Source organism: Strix aluco, chromosome 12, assembly GCF_031877795.1.
Source record: "Strix aluco isolate bStrAlu1 chromosome 12, bStrAlu1.hap1, whole genome shotgun sequence".
Classification (NCBI taxonomy): domain Eukaryota; kingdom Metazoa; phylum Chordata; class Aves; order Strigiformes; family Strigidae; genus Strix; species Strix aluco.
This window is the reverse complement of record NC_133942.1, coordinates 14,332,837-14,347,890: the sequence shown is the minus strand read 5'-3', so window position 1 is coordinate 14,347,890 and position 15,054 is coordinate 14,332,837.

Below are 15,054 nucleotides of genomic sequence, written 5' to 3'. Positions count from 1 at the left end.
ACAGGGAAATCCCACAGGGCTGGACTCAAAGAATCAGAATCGTTTAGGTTGGAAAAGAACTTTAAGATCATCAAGTCCAACCATAAACCTCACACTGCCAAGTCCACCACTAAACCATGTCCCTAAGCGCCACATCTACACATCTTTCAAATACCTCCAGGGATGGTGACTCAATCACTTCCCTGGGCAGCCTGTCCCAGTGCCTGATAACCCTTTTGGTGAAGGAATTTTTCCTAATATCCAGTCTAAACCTCCCCTGGTGCTACTTGAGGCCATTTCCTCTTGTCCTATCGCTTGTTACTTGGAAGAAGAGACCAACAGCCACCTTGCTCCAACCTCCTTTCAGGTAGTTGTAGAGGGCATAACGTCTCCCCTCAGCCTCCTTCTCTCCAGGCTAAACAACCCCAGTTCCCTCCTTGCAGGACTTGTGCTCTGGACCCTTCACCAGCCTTGCTACTCTTCTTTGGATGCACTCCAGCACTTCAATGTCTTTCTTGAGGTGAGGGGCCCAAAACTGAACCCAGTATTTGAGCTGCAGCCTCACCAGTACCGAGTACAGGGGGACGATCACTGGCCACGCTATTTCGGATACAAGCCAGGATGCTCTTGGCCTTCTTGGCCACCTGGGCACACTGCTGGCTCATATTCAGCCGGCTGTTGACCAACACCCCCAGGTCCTTTTCCACAGGGCGGCTTTCCAGCCACTCTTCCCCAAGCCTGTAGCATTGTGTGGGGTTGTTGTGACCCAAGTGCCAGACCCGGCACTGAGCCTAATGCCTTAGATCTGATGCCCGGATGCAGGATGGAGACAGGACACAGGAACAGAGGTCCAGAGCCCCAGGAACTAACCTGGAGGTCTTGCAAAAGGACTTGTTGTAGTTAAATGTCACAAGACAGCTGGTGCCCAGCATTTAGGAGAAAGGGAAGTGATTTAGGTTTGGCCATTATCAGAAAAACATGTGTGGAGGACGGGGCAATGAGAAGAGCAGCCGTTTTCTATTAGGATAAGAGTAGGTCAGGTGTAGTTAAAACTGGGTAAATGGAGCAGGAAATGTGGCTGTATATTACTCACCCAAGATATATTGCACACATTAGCTTTGTTTGATCGGGTTATTCGGAGATTCGGCGCTCCGAGTGGTGTTTTAGGGTGGCCAAATCCAGGCTTTGTACTCTATTAAAATAAATATATTGCTAGTGTTTAATAAAGTCGCCAAGTTTAAATGTAACCGAAAGTCTGCAAGTGGTCTTTTCTGGAAGTCTGGGGTCTTAATGAATCCATGCCTGTGATGGGCTTTTGAAGGTGGAAGGTGTGATATTAATATTGTTTATGTAGCAAAATGATTTATGAATATTCATTTAATGATGTTACCGGCTTCCAATGTGTTTCTGCTCTTGGGAGCTCTAACGTTTTTTCTATCCTGGCGGAGAGCTGCCTTGTGCAAGGGCCAGAGGCTTTGCTGTAAGCACTCTTGGGCTACCCTGTGCCATAGAAATGTGTCTGGGCTGGTGGAGCAAGGCTGGTCTGAAATTCGGCTGTGAAAACTGCACTGGTTTTGCAGAAGGATTAGGAAAATATGCTTTTCTCTATTAAAAAGCCACACGCAGTGCAGATGGCATTATTGGCACTGGGCAAGTGAAAATGTGTTGGAGGTATTTTTAGTTCTTGAAGCTTCTGAGTCTTAATGAAGAATTGTGTATCCTCTCAAAAGCAGAAAAGTGGAGAAGGAGCCGCTAAGGCAGACAGTCATTATACTCTAACTTGCATTAGGTGATCTTCTAAAAAATAATATCTTTATCTCAAATGTACCCTATGAAGCATCTTCATCTGCATTTACCTTTAATATTTTTTGACCCACCCCTTGGTGCATGGACAAGCTCTTTATCATGTCCCTGTGACTCCTTCCTAACCTCTGGGATAAATATATCTGATAAATATGTGCTTCTGGCACGGCAGCGTCCCTCTTGCCTTTCAGTGATGGAGGACTGAGGTCTAGGTCCCTCTGAGACACTTGGATATACACGGCCGGGCTCAGCCCATGGCTGGGGGATGTGGTGAGGGAGAGCAAACCTCCCTGGGGCTCAAACCCTGCTCTGGGGCTCAGCTCAACTCTGATAGCCCCAGATTTAGGCATCCCAGTGGGAGGGGGAGCAAGTCCAGGCAGGGAACCTCAACCAAGTGTTGGACCCGTTCCTTCGCCACCTGAGACCTCCCAAATCCTGCTCTCCAGGGAGGAGCCTCTGCTGCAGCTAAAGATGTTGCTGCAAACAGAAAACCAAACCAAGTGTCCTGGCTGTGGGGAGACTTTCCCAGCTCCCCATTCCCTGGGCTGCCCTGGGGCGATGCTTGGTGCATCATCTGCAACCGCCGGCCCATCTGCGGGCAGTAAATCCCGCAGCAGCGTTTGGAGCTGACCGCGGCTTCGTTCCCTCTTTGCCTCCGACAAAGCTTTATTGTTTCAGCGTGACCTGCTTTTAGGAGCCCCCTGGGTTCCAGCCATATATCTGTCCTTGCCAAATCCTGGAGGGTGGCTGGGACCTCGGCGGGGTCAGCGAAAGGGTACGTCACGGCTGGATGGCAATTATCCCCTGGGCTGGGAAAAGCCAGGGCCAAGGCTGCACCATGACCTGGAGTCTTTTAAAAAAAATCTTTGAAGGGTCCGAGGCTAGCGAAGCACTGGGTTGCTCTGCAGCAGCATGTCCTCCGCATCCTCCCCCAGGCATCTTCTGCAAAAAAATTTCCCTGCTTCTGCTTAATGGTTACTTTATTTGGACATCACAGAGCAAACACATAACGTTTTGCCCTGCCCTGGGACACCCCTGAGCTGGTGGGGAACAGCCTTTGGCTCTTAGATGGGCCCTTTCTGATGAAATCCCGCAGGACTGAAGTGCCATGCTTCAAATCTGTGGGTTCATGAGTTTTCCCTTTCCCATCTCTGGGCACCTTCTGCCTGGCAGAGCCACTAAATGGGGTTAAATCCAAAAGACACGGCAAACCACAGATGTGCAAACCACTGGGCTTGTGTTAGAAGGGAGATGAAAAGCAGAGTCTGGATGGTAACAAGCAAAAACAACCAAGGTGATTTGTACCCGGGACAGCTCAGGAAGGGACAGCTGGGGAGGGGTCACTGTTCCCTGCCCGAAGGACTGGAGAGGAGGCAACTGCTCCAGAGGGAAGCCTCCACGTGCCTCCTGATGCTCAACAGCACTTTATTTATTTAATCTCCTCCAAGAAAAAGCAGCCCAATTGCCTCTCCTGACTGCAAACAAACTCCATCCCTGGAAGCGAGCGGCAGCACCCGGCCAGCCCCTTCCTACAGCTCCGGTGGGAGTGAAGGCTGCTGGCTCCCATCAATCTGCTAAAATAAAAAAAACATGGGCAGAAGGTGCTAGTTTTGAGGAGAAGGATACTGTCACGCCGGGGAGATGCCAGTGTGTCCTGTATGCATTAATGAAACACTTTCTTTCCGGTTAGGACTTGAAGGATGCTCATTGAAAATCAGGCTGCCATGGAAACGAAAGGTGTTTAGTCTTTTGGGAATGCTGTTGGACGGAGGCAGGGAGAGGTGCGGGAGGGGGGAGGAACAGCCTCTGCAGATGAGGCATTTTAGCAAAACCCTTGCTTTGCCATCGGTTGGTGCCTGTCTGTCGCACACGGCTGCTAATTGTGGGAGAGAAGGGTTTGTCTCTGCTGGATGCTTTTCCCGGCCCCAGGATCCCCCCTTTGCCCTCGGCGTGTCCCTGCATGGATGTGGCACGTGGGCCCTCGTGGCCGCAGAGGCTTTGCTGTAGCAGCGACGTGGGGTCCAGAGGGATCATCAGCCACGGAGCTCTGAGCATCCTTCTGGCTTTTGGCACCAGTTCCCTGATGGGAGGCAGCAGGTTGGGGAACCTTCAGCTGCTCAGAGCCCCCTGGTCCCAGCAGGATGGGTGCTGGCACCCCTATCCCCGACATCCCCTGCCCCACTCGTCACAGATGAAGCCTGGGGAGGTGCTAGCATGGAAAAATAATGGAATTATTGCAGCTCTCCTCCCTGCTCTGTCATGTACCATTCATTTTAATTAATGCAACATATCCACGCTGTGACAGCAGGATTAACGAAGGTTAGGAGGTTATTGCAAAACAGTGTCATCTTCCGACACCTTGTCACTTCCCAGCACTGTCCCCGAACCAAACTCCCTCTCCTTCCCCTTCTTTTCCCCTCTCCATCCTCCGGCTCTTGCTGGGAGCCCGTGGCCGCAGGCAGGAGCTGGGGGCTGAGCCTGCTCCCCCTCGGCCCCATGCAGCCCCTCACCATGAGAAGTACCTACCAATGTGTGTTTTAATTAGGATAATTAAATGAGTTGTCATTTTGCGGCGGGGATCCCTGTTGCACGCACGAAGAAGCTCTTCGTGGTGGCTCATACAACACCCTGCAACATTTGACTGTAGACACTGGTGCTGCCAGAGGTCATTAAGGCTAATTAATTACAATGATACGCAGCGCTTTCTGTTGGGCACTTCTTTAGGGGCTGCCGTGGCGGTCCAGTGCAGCATGGGCAAAGTCAGGGAGCTGTGCGATGGCTCAGCCTGGGTTTGAAGGCAAACTGCAAAGAAATAGATAAAAATTGCAGAACAGCCACCCTTTCTTCCATCAAATGTTCCTGAAATCGGCACATTCCCACAGAAAACCTCAACTTGTGATGGAAAATCCTCAGCGATGGGGGATGGGGCTGCGTGGGGCTTTCAGGGCCCCTGCCCGAAGATCAATTAACCTGTGATTTGGATTTCTCCTCCCGCAGTAGTTAATGCTCTGCCAGTGTTTTACCACCATATCCACATCCGTAATTACAGTGACTACACGGATCAATTAGCAGCTGCTTAAAGCCATTAGCAGCCGGCTGTATGGCCAGTAGCAGCCTGTAGCTCATGGCCAGCAGCCCTGTGCGTGGCAAAACAGCATCGGGAGGGACCCATCCTCCTGGTACCTGCAGAGCGCAGCCCCCTCATGTATTTTAAATTTAAATTTTAATCTTGTGTTCCTCGTTGCACGTCAGTAGTGATGCCCTTAGCAGGGATGCTGGGTGTCCCCAAGGTCTGGGGTCAAAGACTTCAATGTGGGTTCTCTGATGTGTGATAAAATTGGTCTCTGCCCACTAAGATGCACAAAGGTGGGCAGGATGGACTCGCGCTGGCGTTGCACAAACCTGCTTTTTCCTTTCTTCCAATTTGCACTTTGTCGGGCTGCAAATGTTTCATTTCTCTGGGATTTCAGCATCGCCTCTTGGAGTTGGCCAAAAGATGACACTTCTGCTTTGTGATGGGCTGTTGGGGCAAAAATTTGTCCTTGTTCAGTGCTGGAAGAAGACCAACGCCCCCAAGGGTCTGGGACTCTCTTGAAACATCCATTTTCTGAGGGAAAAGCAAAAACCTTTCCTGGTGTCTTATCTACAGGGGTGAGGAAACTGCGGGGGGAAGCAGAGTAGGTATGTGAATGCATTTTCATACCTGAAGCCATAAGGGAAGACAAACATTTTCTCTGTGCCTCAGTTTTTCTGTTGGAAATGTAAATATTGCCCCTACCTGCCCACATAACCTGCAGTGCTTGAGTCACGCAGATTCGGAGCTCGGTGTTTTAGGTTAAAAGGTTTATCACTGGCCACCTCTGGTGGGCTGGCTCGGGTTAAAGGGTGGAGAGGAAGCTCCAGGCTCTTCATGAAGTCATCCTGATGTATTGGCAAGCACAAGCACCTCAAATACAAGGTTTCCATTCCAAATATAAGCATTTTCATTCACTTTTTATCTTACACCAAAAGAGGACAGCGAGCAACATCCAAAACATTCCCCAAAGAGGTCATTTCTTTCAAGGTCTTCCCAAAAAGTGCAGGTTAGAAAAGTCCTGGGAGAAGCTAGAGGCTGTTAACCAAATCTTGTCATATTCAACATGTCACATGCAGGTACTTTTTTCCTCTTTTCCTTCCTCTGATGAAAGGATTTACCAGGTTTAATGGTGGCACGTCCCGACCTGCATGGCCCCATGTCCAGTGTGTCCTCGGTGGCCTGGCTGTCCCTGGGCAGAGCCCGGCGTCCCCAGCTGGGAGGACCCCTCTGCATTTGAAAAATGTAAATAGCTGGGAAGATGCTTTTTGACTTTTTCTCATCATTTTGTAATGATAGTGAAAAAAAAAAAAAGAAGATTAAACTGCTGTGAAAACCGTAATATTTTCAATGGGGCTGAGGGACCCCCTATGCTGGAGACCCCATTGGGGCTGTGCTGGTCCATGGGGTGGTCAGAGGGTCCATGGGGCAACGTGCGGGTCCCTGGGAGAAGCTGGGGGAGTGGCTTTCCCAAACCCAAATCATAAATCACACATGTAAAAAGTCACTCGGGGCACTCTCTAGACCAGAGAGCGGCAACTGTAAATATTTTTAATCTAAAGGGTTATTTTCTCTTTGGGAACTGGATCACTCTGTGTGTGACTTACCTCGTTTCTAGATTGACATACGTGGGGTTTTATAGGCACGTGTGCCCTTGTATCTCATGGTTAGTCAATAGTGCAAAAACATACGGGCTGTCATGTACTTTTCCATGTATTCTTGTTATATAGGATACAAAAATAACTTGAGGGTTAAAAAAAAAATAATCTCGAGGATGGTACTGGTCGTGCTGGATAAAATCCTGTGAACAAAGCAATTGGCATCATTTCACTTGCAAATTGAGCAGCGAAGCAAAATACCATTTATGAAACTGTAATTTATTCTTGGAAAATCAAGCACTTACAATGTCGACTTGTCGCAGGTTAAGTTACAGAAAAGGGAAAAAATAGATTAATGATGAACGTGACAACATTTCAGGGTAAATCATCACAGCTAAAGCCTTTGAAAAGCTTGTACACTCCCTGCACAAACTGGATTTTAATTTTTTTTTCTCCTGAGAACATTAAACCGGCGATTGCTTTGAGGCTTGGTGATGCTGACCGCAGCCGAGCAAGCAGTAGCACGGTCCAGGGAGGTGCCTTCGCCCCTTTTCCCCCATCCTGCTGCATCCCGTGCTGGGGAGCCCTCACTGCCTTCAGAAGCCAAAAAGCAAAGTCTGGATCATTAATTTTTTCCCATGTCTGCAATTAGTCAACCCCTTAAGGATCCTCTTTCTTGCACATGTGCATATTATATTCTTATAATTTGGTCCTGTGCAACTGAAACCAGGCAATGTGGACAAGCAAAGTCACCCCTCCAGTGGGGACATCACTGGTGCCACCACTGGGGCATCAAACCATCATCAGCTCCTCCAGAGGAACCACAGGAGATGATCCATGACCTGGTTCCTTGAAGATGGTCTCCCAAGGTGTCCTTTCTGCCCTGACTTTTACTCCCCATCCCTCTTAGCCCTTTTTCTTCTGACCAGGAGACCACTCCCCACGGCATGGGCACCCCTTGATAGCCAGCAGACACGGTGGAGTCGTTGCAACAGTGATGGGAAGAAAATTAATGTAATTTGCACAGGATGAGGATAGGGCTCATCAGAACAAGTCAATGGGTGATTAGGAGGTCTGGCCTCATCACCTGGTGTGGGGGTATTTCTGGACCATGTAGAGCCGTGAATCCCAGCTTGGGGTTACACTCAACATGCATCTTTTATCTTTATTAAGGGAAATAACAGAAAATAGTCCTACTCCCAGTGATTTCTGCACCAGCACCTTGTAAGGTCTCACCCCCAGTGCTGGATCCTACCTCTGCCTTGGGAATGGGGTCTTGGCAGGGAGGGAGGAAATTCCTGATCTTCCAAACAAAGTTTCAGATAAAGAAATTAATTAAGCGGCTTCAAACGTATTATTGCTGGTGGTGACCGTGTCGTGACCGGTACCTGACACCCTGCAGAAGGGTAGGGGGTGTCTCGAGGAGCGTTTGGGCCCACAGGGTGCTGTGGGGGCAGGAGAGCGCCCGTGGGGCCTGCAGGAGGATGAGGTGGGCAGGCGGAGCGGGCTGGAGGGGACCCTCGGTGGGGAGCCACACCGGTGCTTTCAGACCCACCTGCAAGGGACACCCTTTTCTGACAGGTAGGCAGCTGTGATGAGTTTGCAAGTGCTCAGTGCAGGTGAGGGGACCGGGTCCTAATCCCAGCACCCCCATTCCTTTCCTCCAGCGCTTCAAACACTCTGGGTAAGCCCCTACATGAGGGTTTCATGCAGGATTTAATTCTGCCTTTCATGCTTTGGGCAGGCAGATAACATCAAATGCAGCGGGGTGGCGTGAGCAGAGGTGCGCTCTTGGCACGCCGTTAAATCGCAATCCCCGCGACGAGCTATTTGGGTATTTCCATAATTCGGGCCGAGGCGTCGCTCGTCTCCCTGCGGCGCTCGCCGAAGGTGATGGTAAAACGGAGTTCGCGACCCGAGGAGCTATTGCCGGCTGTAATAGTGTGTCACGTATTAAAGGAGCATGTTTGAAACCACATTATATTATTAAAATTCATAGGAGTGATTTATAGGGGTTTTTAAAAACAGCAGCTTGCCAATATAAATTGGCTTAGGAAAGTCAACTGTAATCCACCCAGGTCCAAATAATGACATTTCCTCCAATACATCCAAAAAGCTGAAAAGCAGAAAATAATATCCAGGCTCCAGAGATAAGGCGAGCACCCAAGGGAAAGAGGACTCTGAAATATTCATGCAGTCGTAGATTGGATGGTGGAAATGGCCGTTCCCAGCGGCTGTGTTTAGGGACTGATGAATTTAGTTACTGTACCTTTATATTTATCGCTCAATAAACAAGACAAGCTCCTTTACGATGCCGAGCAAGACTAATTTAGCTATTTTAGCGGTAAGGAAATGGCTTTCTGGGCAAGACGAGGGTTTGATAGTTTTGTATGAAATTAGGAGACTTTTAATTTAGCCAAGGCAGCGAGCGCTGGTGGGCTCTGATGGAGCTATGAATAATGGGGCTGGAGACCCAGATTTGAGGATTAACCCCCCATCCTGGATCAGGTCTGCAGCGGATTGGGGTGCCCGGCCCCTGTTTTTTTGGGGGACCCCACACTAAGAGCAAGCGCAGCCTTTCAGGGCTGCCTGCACCTGCTGATGAAGATGTCGCAGCTCTTGATTTTTAAAGATTATTTTTTGAGGCAGAGACCATCCCTATAAAGTTTTTACAGCAGCCGTGCTGGAATTAAGCGTGGCTTCATAAAAGTGTCAGCAAATGAAACGGTGATGCCCGAGTGGTATTAGCACTAAAATGACCTTTCGGATAGTTAGGGCTTTATGGGATGTTATAAATCCTCCCTGTGTTGGCAGGGTTATAACTAGGACATTAGCAGGAACATCTTCTCCAGCAATACCCAAGGCAGGAACCCAGCGTTTGGAGCCAAAAATACCCAACTTTTTTTTTTTTTTTTTTTAAGTATTTCTGGAGCTGAAGAGTTGATATGAGATGTTTTCTGTGGAAATTTGAATGTGCGCAGTCAAAATGGGGTTTCTTTTATTAAAGATGGGTTTTGAACACTCAGGTAGGGCTTTTTGAGGCTACTAATATTTCCAACAGCCGAAAAACAAAGCGATTTAAACGCATTGCTTGGGTTTTTTATTTCCTTAGTTTCTAAGACTTTAGATTAATATTGTCAAGCCTTTTTTTTTTATTGCCATGAAGGCACGGAAAGTCCTTTTTTAATGAAAGCCACAAGCTTTATACAATACCTTGACTCTGCAGCTGCTGTCTGAAGCACTGTATTCCACTGAACTTACACAAAAATCCCCCGAGTGAGCTAGCTCTGATCTTTTTTTCACCTCCTGTCTTGCCACTGGGAAATAAAATCAGTTTTTATGCTTGTATTTGTTATGAAGTGTATATTTAGACAATCTGTGCTGCAATTTGGCAGTTTCGAGAGCTTTGGGGAGTTGTTTGAAGCGACTCTTCACTCACCTGCTTATTGAAACCTTCTTTAGAACGTGCTGCTGGGCTCGGACTCATTCATTTATTCCCCGCAGCCCTTTGCTTTGACTGTCCTTTGGCATCGAGAGCAGCAGGAGGAGGAGAGGACAGTGCTGTTCCTGCAGCCAACTCATCAATAAATGGTGTTTTCCCAAAGCAACCTGTCCCGGGGCTGCTGGGATGGGCTTTGCTTTGCCACTAACACCAGGGAGATGCTGGGTCCTCCGGAGGAGTCCACGCACAAGTCCTCACTTGCAAGGCAGTTAATTACTTTCAGCAGCAGCTAATTGCCTCTGCATCCTCCACCCAGCATCAAAATCTTCTGCGTGCTTAGGTGAGCTTTTAGAGGGGACTGAAACTGTTTCTTGTTGCCGTTAAGATGCTCGAAGCATCAACTGCATCAGCTTCCAGCATCCTTTGGGACACGTGGTTTGCTGGAGCGTTGGGTGTTTAGGTTTTATTGCAGGGTACCTGCTGGCTCTCATTAAAAGCCCATCGCCACGAGCGCACCCGGAGTTTGGCGATGCAAGTAGAGACCTGATAAACTCATTGCTTGGTGAAAGAAGGGCTCATCTGCAGCTCGTGTCACTTCTGAAGTAGCTGGTGGCAGCAGCCGCCCTTGTCCTGGGAGGGACTTTCTGTCTGTAGATGGTGCAAATGAAGCAAGAAAAAAGCTAAAGGACCTGGAGAAGGCCAAAGGTGTTGCAATGTTTCCATTCTGGTGGTGAATTGATGCTCGCAGTCCAGGTCCTCAGCTCAGCTGCATGGAGGGGCACTGTCTCCAGCTCCCTTCCCTGCCTTTGCACAGGTAGTGCCTGAAAATGGGGCTGAAACAGTCCAAAAGTACAGGATATTGTAACTAGGTTGGATTTCTGGCTGGTGTGTGGTGGCGGGGCTCTTTCAGCCCCTGCAGGACTGTGTCTCTGTGCCCACTGGGATCAAATGAGCCCCAAAAAAATCACTGTTAGCCCTGTACCAGCTATCTCTTCAAGTGGAATAAAGAAAACGAACCCAGCACTGAGATAGCAGCAACACCCTCCTTTCTCCGTGCAGCACTGCAGCACGTGGGATGGTTGTGAGAGGATGACCCATGGTTCTCAGCCCCCATTTTGGGGCAAGGATACACCTTTTCCATTGGTCCCATGGATGCCGCTGTGGCATCAGGCTTTGGGCTTTATACCTGGCTGATCGGCGCCTCATGGAGATGGGAATGTTGGGTTTAACCACTCTGCCCCAGACGTTGAGGTTTGTGCCGTCCCGGTTGGTGGTGTGCCCGCGGCTCGGCGCTGCCTGTGCCCGGGGATGCCCATCCCACCTCAGCCATCGCAGACCAGTTTGCAGCTGGGCTGGAAAAGGCCAGAGCATGGCTTTAATCCGGGGTTTCTGCAAAGAGCCACCAGGTAAAGCGATCTCCCGTTAGTGCCCAAGGCAGTGGGAAAAGCAGATGGCAGCAATAGCTGAGCAAGAGCCAAGATTAATTGGAAATTAATTTGCACCTTCCAAGCACGAGGTGTCACACCGTGATGCTGGAGCTCCTTGTCTCAACCACCTCCCCAGCTGCCAAAAAGCCACCAGCAGCCCCCAACACTCCAGCCCACCTCCGCTGATGGCTTTGCCTGAGGTTTAAGAGCAAAGCAGCAAAATAAAAACCCCTCAGCCCTTAAAAACTGCATTTTGAAAGCTGCTCTTTGAGAGGAGCCAAATTCACCAGATCTACCCCGAGCTGCCCTGCACGATCCCCACGCTGCAGCTGTGCACGTGCTGCAGCACAAAGAAAGCACCACTCAGGCTGAACCACTCGAGCTCATTTATTCTAGCTTTATTTTTCTTGTACAAGTAGCCACAGGCTAAAATCTAAACAGAGCAAACTACAAAAAAACTGGGTTTTATTTTTTTTTATACAGAGCTAACAATCGTAGGATCAGTGGGATTTCAAATATCAAGACAGTTCAAAGTAAGAAAGGTAGAAAATAAACAGTAGAAAAGTGCTTTGCAATTTGGGTTTTTAATATTACTCCTAACGGTTGATTCCCGAAGAGGACTGGGACAAAGGTTTAGCATCGTTTTTATTATTACTATTACAAATGTAAAGATATTGCGAGTTTAAATGATGGAAATACGATCAAAGTAAAAATCCCTCTTTGCTTTGTAAGTAAGACCCTGATCCAAAGCCCCATGAAATCAGGCTTTTCCCAAACTCGCTGGGCTTTGCACCGGCCCCGTCCCTTCTTGTTACTTGACGCTGAAGCTCAGACTCTGCTCCCAGAGGAAACCCAGAGCCGTTTCACTGATTTCCAGCGTTACGGTGGGTTTTGGTGCTGAGGGCCTGCACCAGCAGCGCTTTCGGCTGGGGATGTTGGTGCTTCACATGTAACCATCTCCCTGCCCGCAGCTCCAGCCCAAGCTCTGTCCCTTTCCTTTCCCTTTTTTAATTTGGCGGGTGAGGGAAATAAATGAGCAAGCATCAAGTTGCTAGATAGGATCTTTAATCTGCCCTCCCTGGTGCAGCACAGGGAGGGATAGATTTCCAAATACTGTTTGCACAGATGAAGTAACTAAGTAAGTAGCTCCCCCACCTCCACTGCCGTTTGTTTTCATAAGCTTTTAATTTCCTTTTTTTTAACTGATCTTCCCAGACTGAAGTGCTGTCAGTCAGCTCAGAGAGGGCTCAGACACTGCACCGATCCCCCCTGAAATGCCCTGGGATGGTTATCTTGGAGGAACACCCCCGCGGGCAGCAAAAACCTTCCCTTCACCATCCAGAAGCAACAACGCTTCGTAGCTTCTCTCCTCCTTTATTGCCAACTTAAAATGTACAGTCCCTTGGTATAATTTTGGGTGGAAGCTTTAAAATTCCCAAACTGGTCCAGCACTTAAATATATCAGCATCTTTACAAAACAAGGAAGAAGAAAGATACGGTAGACAAATAAATACCTGAATCCAACAGCATGAAAATACCCTGTCACAGCATAAAACTATTCCCTGTTCAACTAAAGACAATGTGGATACTATCCCTGAGGTAGCAGCCATCTCTGGTAAACTTGAGAGCTCCAAGAATAAGTTGTGCCCATTATGGGTTACCAAAAAAAAAAAAAGTAAATCAGGTTTTGGATAATTTATTCCTTGCTGTAATTTCATCTCACCACAGCCAGAAAAGCAAGAGGGTTTTTTGAATCTGCCCAGAAAAGACAGCAAGTTGAATTAGTGGAATTATTGGCTTGGAAAAGTACTAGAGGATGAGATTCCTACCCCAAATGTGGGCGGTTGCCAGTGGCTTATGCCAGATCCAACACCTGCTCATAATCCAGCGGTTTCACCTCTAGATAAAACTGATTCCTCCCATCAAGAAAAGGGGGACAAAAAAAAAGAAATAAGAAATCTGGCAAGCTGTTGCTTAAATGTTTTAAGCCTATAAATGAATTATCAGGGCGAAGGGAACACCTGCTGTTAGCTGATCCCTGGCAGGCGGGCAAGGACGGGTGCAAAGGCACCAGTGACAACCGCTGGGACAGTCCGGCTGGTTCGGCCCTCTGGTCCGGGTACACAGAACAATGCCTGGACCCCTTTGCTATGGCACAGCCCCACGGCCACACACCATCTCCCATTTCTGGTCCTGGGTGGTGGGTTTGGTGGCTGGTGGGTTTGCACTGTGGATGCAGCAGAGCTTTGCCTCAAGGCTCAGGAGGGATCATCCCTCCTGGGACGCTGCCATGGTGGCTGCCAGCGGGGAACACGCTTCCAGAGCAGAAATGCTTCTCTTCAACCAACAGCCTGGCCCAAGCCTGAAGGTGATTCCTTTGAAAAAGCTTCTGATTCCATGAAAACAGATACATGATCCTGGAAAATGTGGGAGGAGCGTTTTTGACACCTGTAAAACCGCATCCAAATCACCGGCAGCATGAGGGGACCTGCGGTCCTACATCTGTCCAAGTACGACAAGTCTACCCAAGTACAACATGTCTACCCAAGTACAACCGTGCCCCAAGCACAGAATAAAAATCCAGTGGTTTCCCTCAAACATGAGGCAGCAGTTTGGATGAACCAAGGACAGACTTGAAGCTGTGCCCCACACTGAAACCAAACACAAGCTATTTTTTTTCGTTCTTTTTTCCTTCTTGTTTTACAGATGAAAGGCCAGACATACTGCAGGTGATGTTTTCCCAAGTTTTCAATTGGCACAACTTTGCCTCCAGCCCAGCTCAGGCATTGATGAACGGCAAGAGGGGCTGTTACATGTCGCTTCTCCAGCTAAGTGGCATCTAGAGGTACTCCACAGCACAAAGCCAGAACGTGCCATTTCGAGGGGTTTTTGCCCAGTTTTGTGGACTTGGGAGGCTTGGGTAATTCAGGGAAGACCGTGTCCTCCTGCTGGATTTCCAGACTTGAGCCTCATCCCTTCAGGGGCTGACCTGCCGCAACCATCTACATTAGATTCCAATGATACGGATTGACAAGAGCAGAAAAGAAACCCCAAAAAAGAGGAAAAGCTAAACATCTAAAAAATAGTCTTTAAAGATTTACATCCATCTTCAGCTGTCTCAAACCAACACATAATCTGCACTGGTTTAAGCCATCACATTTCTGCATAATTAAAAAAAAAAGAAAAAGCTCTATTCTTGACATACTATCATATTTCAACTAGTCAAATGGCACAGCATTTCCCTTTAATAAAAGGAAGTAGTGACAAATACTTGTTACTATTACAATATCACAATAATATGATATTAAATTAATAGCATGTTCACAGCTCCAGGAAGTCTGAGCTGAAAGCTAGTCTAAATTCTGTGTTCACTTTGGCAACAGTACTTATTCAATGTGAACGTCGGCGTTACACACACAAAAAAACAATAAAAAGAAAAGCTGGGCTGGAGCAGGATGGCAGGAGGATATTGGGATTTCTTTGATATGAGGTTATAACTCGATCTGTTTGGCATCTCCTCCTCCCTCCTGCCCTTTCCAAGCCCTGGATTCCTCCAGCTCCCACGATGGGCTGGGCTGTGCTACCGGTCTTGCATGGTGCCACCAGTGCCGTCCCCCCATGGTCCCTTCCCAGGCCGTCCCCAGGTCTGGCATTGCGCAGGAGAGTGCATCCCCCCATGGTAGGTGTGAGCAGGAATCAGTCTGACGGCCCATTTAGCCTCTTTAGTGGGGT